Source organism: Dasypus novemcinctus, chromosome 6 (assembly GCF_030445035.2).
Source record: "Dasypus novemcinctus isolate mDasNov1 chromosome 6, mDasNov1.1.hap2, whole genome shotgun sequence".
Lineage (NCBI taxonomy): Eukaryota > Metazoa > Chordata > Mammalia > Cingulata > Dasypodidae > Dasypus > Dasypus novemcinctus.
Window position 1 is genome coordinate 35607951 of NC_080678.1, and position 7703 is coordinate 35615653.

Here is a 7703-nt window from a genome sequence, read left to right on the forward strand (position 1 = left end):
AATTCTCAGCCCCTTTCACCACCTGATCCCACTGATCTAGGTACTGCTTCCCAACCACCTCAACTCTTCCTGCTATAAGCCAAGCTTCTCTAGTTCCCCTCTGTAGCCACTCAGATCCTCTTGTTTCTGAGTGAAGACAAGCTTTTGCCAAGCCATCCTCCTGGGCAGCAGGCCATTCTGCAGTCACCTTGCAGTCACCTCTTTCCTTCTAGACATCTTTGGCTCTGGGCCTTGCATGCTTCTCTTTGGCCTTGGCCAGTGTTCCTGTGTTTTATTCAGTTTGCTTAAAACCTGTTCATTGGTCGAGGTCAGTCCTGCTCTTCAGAGAATTTCCATTCCTTTGCCCAAAGTCTAAGCTTTCTGGGCCAGGTTTTTATTAACCTTTACAAGGCAATATAGTGTAATGTATGAAAATGAGGGCTTTGCCTACCTAGCTTTTAATCCAGAGTCTACTGTTTTATGTGTGACCTTGGACAAATGACAAACTTCCTGAAATTCACCTGCATATGTATGGGGATAACACCTACCTTCTTAGAGTTACATGAAGTAGGGTATGTAAAGAAAGGCTTAGCAGAGTAGCTGGTCTGTGGTGAGGGCTCAGTCATTGTTAACTTCCAGTGGCCACAGCCCTTCTGTCTGTTTCTGTTTCAAAGCTTTCACCTCTCTTCCCCATTAGCTTTCTGACTAATTCATCTGTTTCTCATCTGAGGAGATGTCTAGTTGTATCCTCATGAGCAGAGTAGATATATCAGCATAAACTTTCTTGCTCACCCTACCAGTCCCTACTCCTTAGTGATCTTCGGCTCTTACAAAGACACTGTCTCTCCTGCCATCACTGGGAAATGATCTTCTAAAATGTCTTCACTACAATATTAAAAAATACTTGGAAAATACTGCCAATAAAAATAAAAGATATTCAACCTACCGCTTCCTGAGAGAATAAGAGGATGGTTACCTCAATAGGGACTGTACATTTTGCAAGCCACTTGCACAGTTCAGAGGGCATGAAGGAAATGTTGGGACGAGTGTAGGTTGCCCAGGGACACAGGAGACAAGGAGATTGATTAAGAAGCTGCTGTGCTAGTGTAGGGCAGGAGAACATAGGCTTGAGAGTGTACCCTCCAAGTTTTTGAATTGTGAGCTTTTGACCATGAATCATTTGTTTTGACCATGTCATAAGAACCATGACCTTCTCAGTTGGCACGGTCTTGATTCTTACAAGGGTCTGTAATTTACTGACAAGAAAGGCTTTGGAGGTGACTCCAGGGTTTGAATCCCCATTTGCTGTTTTCTAACTCTAACCTTTGGTAAGTTGACATCTCTAAGCCTCAGCATCTTCACTTGTGAGTGATGGGAGGGCAACTAGCAAATAGTCTGCAGCATTGTTACAAGAGTTGTGATCATCTTTTCTTTAAAACATCTAGGCCAGGGTGGGCACTCAGGAAATGGTTTCCTTATGAAGAGTGTCAAGTTAGTACTTAGATAGAAACTACTGGCAACACAACTTTTCTGACTTACTCTGACCCTCAAGATACCAGATTCAAGGTGAAATTATAGAAGAAATGACTTGGGTGAGGAAAACAAAATGAAGATCATAAGATTTGTTGAAGGGACTGAAAACCCATGAAGGGTAGAGCTGGGGACAAAGACGGTTTTAGTTAGGGTAGGGTCTTTTAAGATTTATTTATTTCTCCCTCCCCACTCCATTTTCACAGTGTGTTCTGTATATGCCCGCATCCTCATCAGGAGGATCCGGGAACCAATCATGGGAGCTTCTGAAGTGGGAGAGAAGCAATAATTCTCTTGTGCCACCTGCGCTCCCTGGACTGCTAAGTCTTACTGTGTCTCCTTTTGTTGTGTCATCTTGCTGCGTCAGCTCTTCGCATTGACCGGCACTCCTGCACGGACAGCACTCTATGTGGGCCGGGCCAGCTTGCTGCACGGGCCAGCTTGCCTTCACCAGGAGGCCCCAGGTATTGAACCCTGGACCTCCAATATGGCATATGGGAGCCCAATTGCTTGAGATACATCTGCTTCCCTAGGGTAGGGTCTTGAGATGCAGAGACCTAGGCTCTGGGTTACCACCTAATTCCCCAGAGAACAAGGGAAATGGGGTAGACGGGTATCTGTGGAGGATGCAGTGTGGTTGAGTGGAAAGAACACAAGATTTGGGGACACTGAGCCTAAGTGTGGATCTTGGGTTAACTTTGCACAGCTGGATGACTTTGGGCATGTTAAGTCTCTATGCTTCAGTCCCCTCATCTTTAAAATAGGTCGATGATACCACTCTCTTCTGTAAGCAATGAATAGTTGATGGGACAACATATATGAAAATGCTAGCTAAGTTGAATGCTATATAAATGTAGTTTTTGGTGGTTGGGTTCAGGAGAGCTTTTCCAAAGTGGGTGGGCACAAAATTGCTAGTGTTCCCTGATTAGAGCCTCCCATTTTTCCAGCAGATCAGTAAAGCAGTATTTCCCGCCAAAATACTGTCTTTACACTGCCAAAATTTAACTAGTAAGGATTTTGTTTTGATTTAAGAAGTAAAAGCAGTGTCGTAAGAAAGTAAATTTTGGAGTTACTTGAACTATGTTTGAATCTTGGTTTCTTACTGTCTCTGAGCTTTAATAAGCCTTAATGGTTCTTATCTCCCCCCCCCAAAACATGTGACTATTGGGAATGAATGAGACAACTCAAGCGAAATAATTAACTGCCTAGTAAATGCTCAATAAGTGTTAGTTCCCTTTCTCCCCTTCCTTTTTCCCTCTAGGAAACATCCAGTTTACTCAGCATAAAAGGGACTCACTCATCCATGCCTTAGTGTGAACAAGTAATAACAGATTTCTCTTCTTTTTAAAGATAAGATCAGTTGCCCTAAAGAATTGAGAATGTAAATGGGAAAGAATCAGGAAGAAGGGCCAAGAATCTACAGTGTTGGAGATGAAGTAAGGATACTGTCATCTAATCGGCTTGGGGTGGGGAGCAGAAAAGGCGATGATGAGAGGTGAGAGTTTTAAGAATGAAAATGGGTGCTGAGTGCTAGAGTGGAAAAGCTGAACGAGGAGTGGCATTGTGGAGAGGATGATGACATTGAACTAAGTGAGGAGACCAGAGTTCTGTCAGGAAAACCTTAGGAATTGTGACCGCAAGTGAAAAGTTATGAGAGAAATCCTGTGTTCAAACAGGTGTTATATCTTATTTCCTATAAGAGTTGTGGACCACCCAGAAAGAAACAATATAAAATGAAAGCAGAAATAATTAAGATGAGGAGATGTTTAAATGTTTTCTGAGCCAAGGGGATGCACCACCCAATGTGGCAGCCTAAATGGGGTTCTAGGCTTCTATGAGAAGGTGGAGTTAGGTACTGCAGAGCATCAAACCAGGGGTATGGGCTGCGTGAATGTCTCTTTATGCAATGGAGGCCCTGTGATAGACAAGAAATAGAGCTTTTGGGGTCCCTTCAGAATCCAGTTGGTGGTCCAACCAGTGACTGGTGGTTCTGCAAACCTCAGCCATCAAAGAAGGTAACCTCTAAAATATATGGGGTAGCATCAATTACTTCCTTGGTAGATAAGCATCTTTTAAAACTGGAGGCCTTACAATGAAGGAAGATATACTTAAGAACATCAAACCTATAGTGTTAATATTTTTGCTTTAAAGGAGTCTATACATAGTTTGCATTTTAACTCCTGGACATGTAGAAGAGAATTTGCTGTTAGAATAACAGGTTTGCCTTGTAACTCCCATGAAAGAATGTTGAGTAATTTATTCAGACTTGCAATTTTAAGTTGAAATTTTACTGTTTCTATATAGTTTTGGGACATTTAAAATGACAAGATTTGCTATATTTATAAACTTAATTTATTAGAGCTATAATAATTACTTAAATGCTTGGGAAAGTTTGTTTTGGTTGGATAAATGAAGTACTTAAGGAAATCAAATATATTAAACTTATAAATGCCCCTTTTTTTTTTTTTAAGATTTATTTTTACTTTATTTATTTCAATTTATCCCCCTCCTCCCGCCCCCGTCCCCAAATGGTTCTCTTGTCTGTCTGCTCATTGTCTGCTTGTCTTCTCCAGAAGGCACTGGACATTGAATCCGGGACCTCCCACATGGGAGGCAAATGCTCAACGGCTTCAACCACATCCGCTCCCATAAATGCCCTTTAAATATTTAAAGTAGTTTAACTTTATATTGGACCATTAAATCAAACTCCTTTGTTTTATAAAGTAAGTAAAAAGATTTATAAATTGAACTTAAAAGCTTAGAAAAGATCTAGGATTTTGAATTTGTAACTTTGAAAAATTGAACGTAAGTTTTAAAACACAAGGTAGTTTCTGAATAATTATTTCTATACACAAAAGTCACCCTCATGGACCAAAAAAAACTCACAGGAAAGGTTCTAATTATATAGTATTACCATGAATCCAATTCACTTAACCTCTCCAAGTACCAGGGAATTGAGAGCAGTTAAAAGATGGCTGCCACAGGTCAAATCAGAGCCATAGATATATTTTTGTTTGATCTGTGCATATTTCTAAAAAAATTTAAATTAGTTCTCAACAATTAAGATTTTAAAAACCAAGAACTTTCATCTAAAAAGCCAGATATCTGACTTCTCTGGAAAATCAACATCTGGCAACAATTAAATCACATTTCTGGTGTGACAACAATTGGCTGGACCTGAATAGCAACCACCCCTTTAGACATGTTTTTTTTCTAGTTTATCATTCTCTATTCTTCGTTATTGTACCTTTTTTTTTTTTTTTAAAGATTTATTTTTATTTATTTAATTCCCCTCCCCTCCCCTCCCCCGGTTGTCTGTTTTCTGTGTCTTTTTGCTGCATCTTGTTTCTTTGTCTGCTTCTGTTGTCGTCAGCGGCACAGGAAGTGTGGGTGGCACCATTCCTCGGTAGGCTGCTCCCTCCTTCGCGCTGGGTGGCTCTCCTTATGGGTGCACTCCTTGCGCGTGGGGCTCCCCTACGCGGGGGACACCCCTGTGTGGCACGGCACTCCCTGCGCGCATCAGCGCTGCGCATGGGCCAGCTCCATACGGGTCAAGGAGGCCCGGGGCTTGAACCGCGGACCTCCCATGTGGTAGACGGACGCCCTAACCACTGGGCCAAAGTCCGTTTCCCCGTTATTGTACCTTATACCTGATTTGTTTCACTCACTTATGTGACCTGTCTGTCCCATGTAGGCATTTCAGTGTGTGACCCCTGAACTAGAGGTTTTCTGAAGATCCTAACAACCGGTTGTATTTTCTGGGGTAAGGGCTCAGGAAAAGCGCAGGCCCTGCCTTCCTCTGTACTCTCATCATCCCCATTCCAGCCAGACTGTCTTTTTCCATCCAACCTGGACTCAGGATTGGTCCCAGGTTCCATAGGTAAGAAGTTCCTAGGCTCAGACTTCTCAATGTTTGATGTTCGTGTCTGTTGACCAGACTTATTCCCAGTCCCCTCTTGCCCAGACCCTTTGCCTAAGCTCTAAGCTATTGTCTCAGTTTCTGTAAACTTCCTGATTACCTGCTTAGTTTGACTACAGCCTCACTTTGGTCTGTGAGAGGTCCCAGGTCATCTGTTTTATGAAGCTTCTGTACCTGATTATACCTGATCCTTCTGACTTTGCTGTGAATCTTCTGACTCTTACTTCCAAACTTTGACCTCATCTTCATCACTGCCCACTGTCTGGGTAATGTGGTTGCTCAGCCAAGGGACAGAAGCCAGACTGCTGAAGCTTCAGGAGACATGGGAGGTGGGGTTAGAGGTGTTTATATTTTCAGGAAAAGGACAGAAACAGAAACGAACCACAGTTTAGGGAGGCAGTTGGTAGAAAGAAGGTTTTTTAGGTGAGAGAGGCCATTGCACATATTTGTAATCAAAGGAGAAGCAGCCAGTGGAAGGAAAAATACTGAGGTAAGAGAGAATTTAAACATGAAACTAAGTGTCAGAAAAGGCATGGGTTGATGGCATAGGAAATGGTTAGCAAAGCATTCAGGGACACCCTGAAGCTCAGAAATATCTATCAACTTAAGTGATCCAGGAGGGGGTGCTGTTGGAAGCCTATAATCTCTTAAAGTTACGGTTGAACAAATGATACAGAAGGTTTGGAGGGGAGAGAAGCCCTGATGTTGGGCCTGCAGCCTGGGGCAGGAGAAATTTCTAGCAAAGCAACTGACAGCCTCTCATGTTATCTTTAGAGGTAGTAGAAACATCTGAACTGAATGGTCATGAAGCTTGGTGAAGAGCCAGACCCAGTGAGGGTTGATTAATGGATCTATGTCAGCCTAGACTAGAGGGAAGTCTCCTGCAGTATGCCTTAGGGCTCAGTCTGGGCTTGTGTCCTGGCTGACATTTTTATTGACAACTGACCGAGAAAGCAGGCTCATCGAGTTTGCAGTTGGTAGAGCTAGGAGGGGCAGCTAATAGTTTGCATGAAAGAGGATTCAAAATGATTTCAACAGGCTGGAACACTGGGCTGGAACCAACAAGATTAAATTTAACAGGGATAAATGTAGAGTCCTGCACTTAGGTTAAAACAAAATCAATGACAGAAGTACTTGCGGTGGGGGAGGGGGGTGCGGATCCAGCTTGACAGCAGTTCATGAAGAAAAGACCTGCAAGCTCAATATGAGTCAAATGTGTGATGTGACTGCTAAAATCTCTAATACAATCTTGAATTGCATTGAGCAAAATGAAACAGCCAGATCAGGGAGGTGTTTATCCCCCTGCTTTCTGGTGAGGCCACCTATGGAATACCAGGTCCATTTCAGAGGCCCTTTTTAGATGACATCAGTGACAGAGAATATTTTCAAGAAGCAGCCAGCATGGGGTTGGGCTTGGGTACTGTCAGAAACTTGCCAGAGGTTCTTTGGTGCTGGGATTATGGAATGAAGGGCAGGGGTCTAATCTGACCCAGGCAAAGGCAGTTATATCTGGAACATCTTTCTGGAACTTGGGGAAATGTATGGATCTGCTTTCCTACTCTCCCCTTGGGCCCTGTGAATGTCATCCAGCCTTTCTGAGGTAGGGGGATTAGGGATTATTTAGGTGGGGTCTGGTTTGGGAGTCAGCATAGAGGTAGATAGGAAACGGAGAATTGAGGTGGGAAGGAACCTGGAAATTTGGACCTCAAGCATCGCTTTTGTTACTCGCTCCCCTGGGACATGCTGTCCCCGCTGCAGCCACAGTGTGGCGCCCTCGCTCCATGCGGGGATCATGAGCCAATGGCAGTAGAGGAGTGGGCAGTGAGGCCACTGCTGTGCTTCCAGCACTTCCCACTGCAGGGAGTCTGTGGGGCCTACGCTGCGTAGGCATGGTTGGTCCAAGATCCTCTGTACAAAAAGACTGTGGCTGTAGTGTGAAAAAGCCCGCCCTTGCCACAGACCGTAAGTGGAATCCAGATGTGGCTCCTTTTGGGCCACACAGTCCAGGCTGGGCTACTGTGCATGTGTAGAGGGCCACTCCTCTAACAGGAGGGTCCTGGGACTGAGAGTTCCATTGCTGTGGGATCACTGATAAGCCCGAATCTCCTGTCCCTGTGACTGACTGGCTCTTTGCCACCAATCTACCTAAACTCCATGCATCTTGGGTTCCAAGGTAGAATAACAATGCCAAGTTCAGGGGGTTGCTAGAAGATAGAATGAGCCAAGTATCTAGGGCAATGATTCTGAACTGTTAGAGGAATCACCAGAGGAGTTT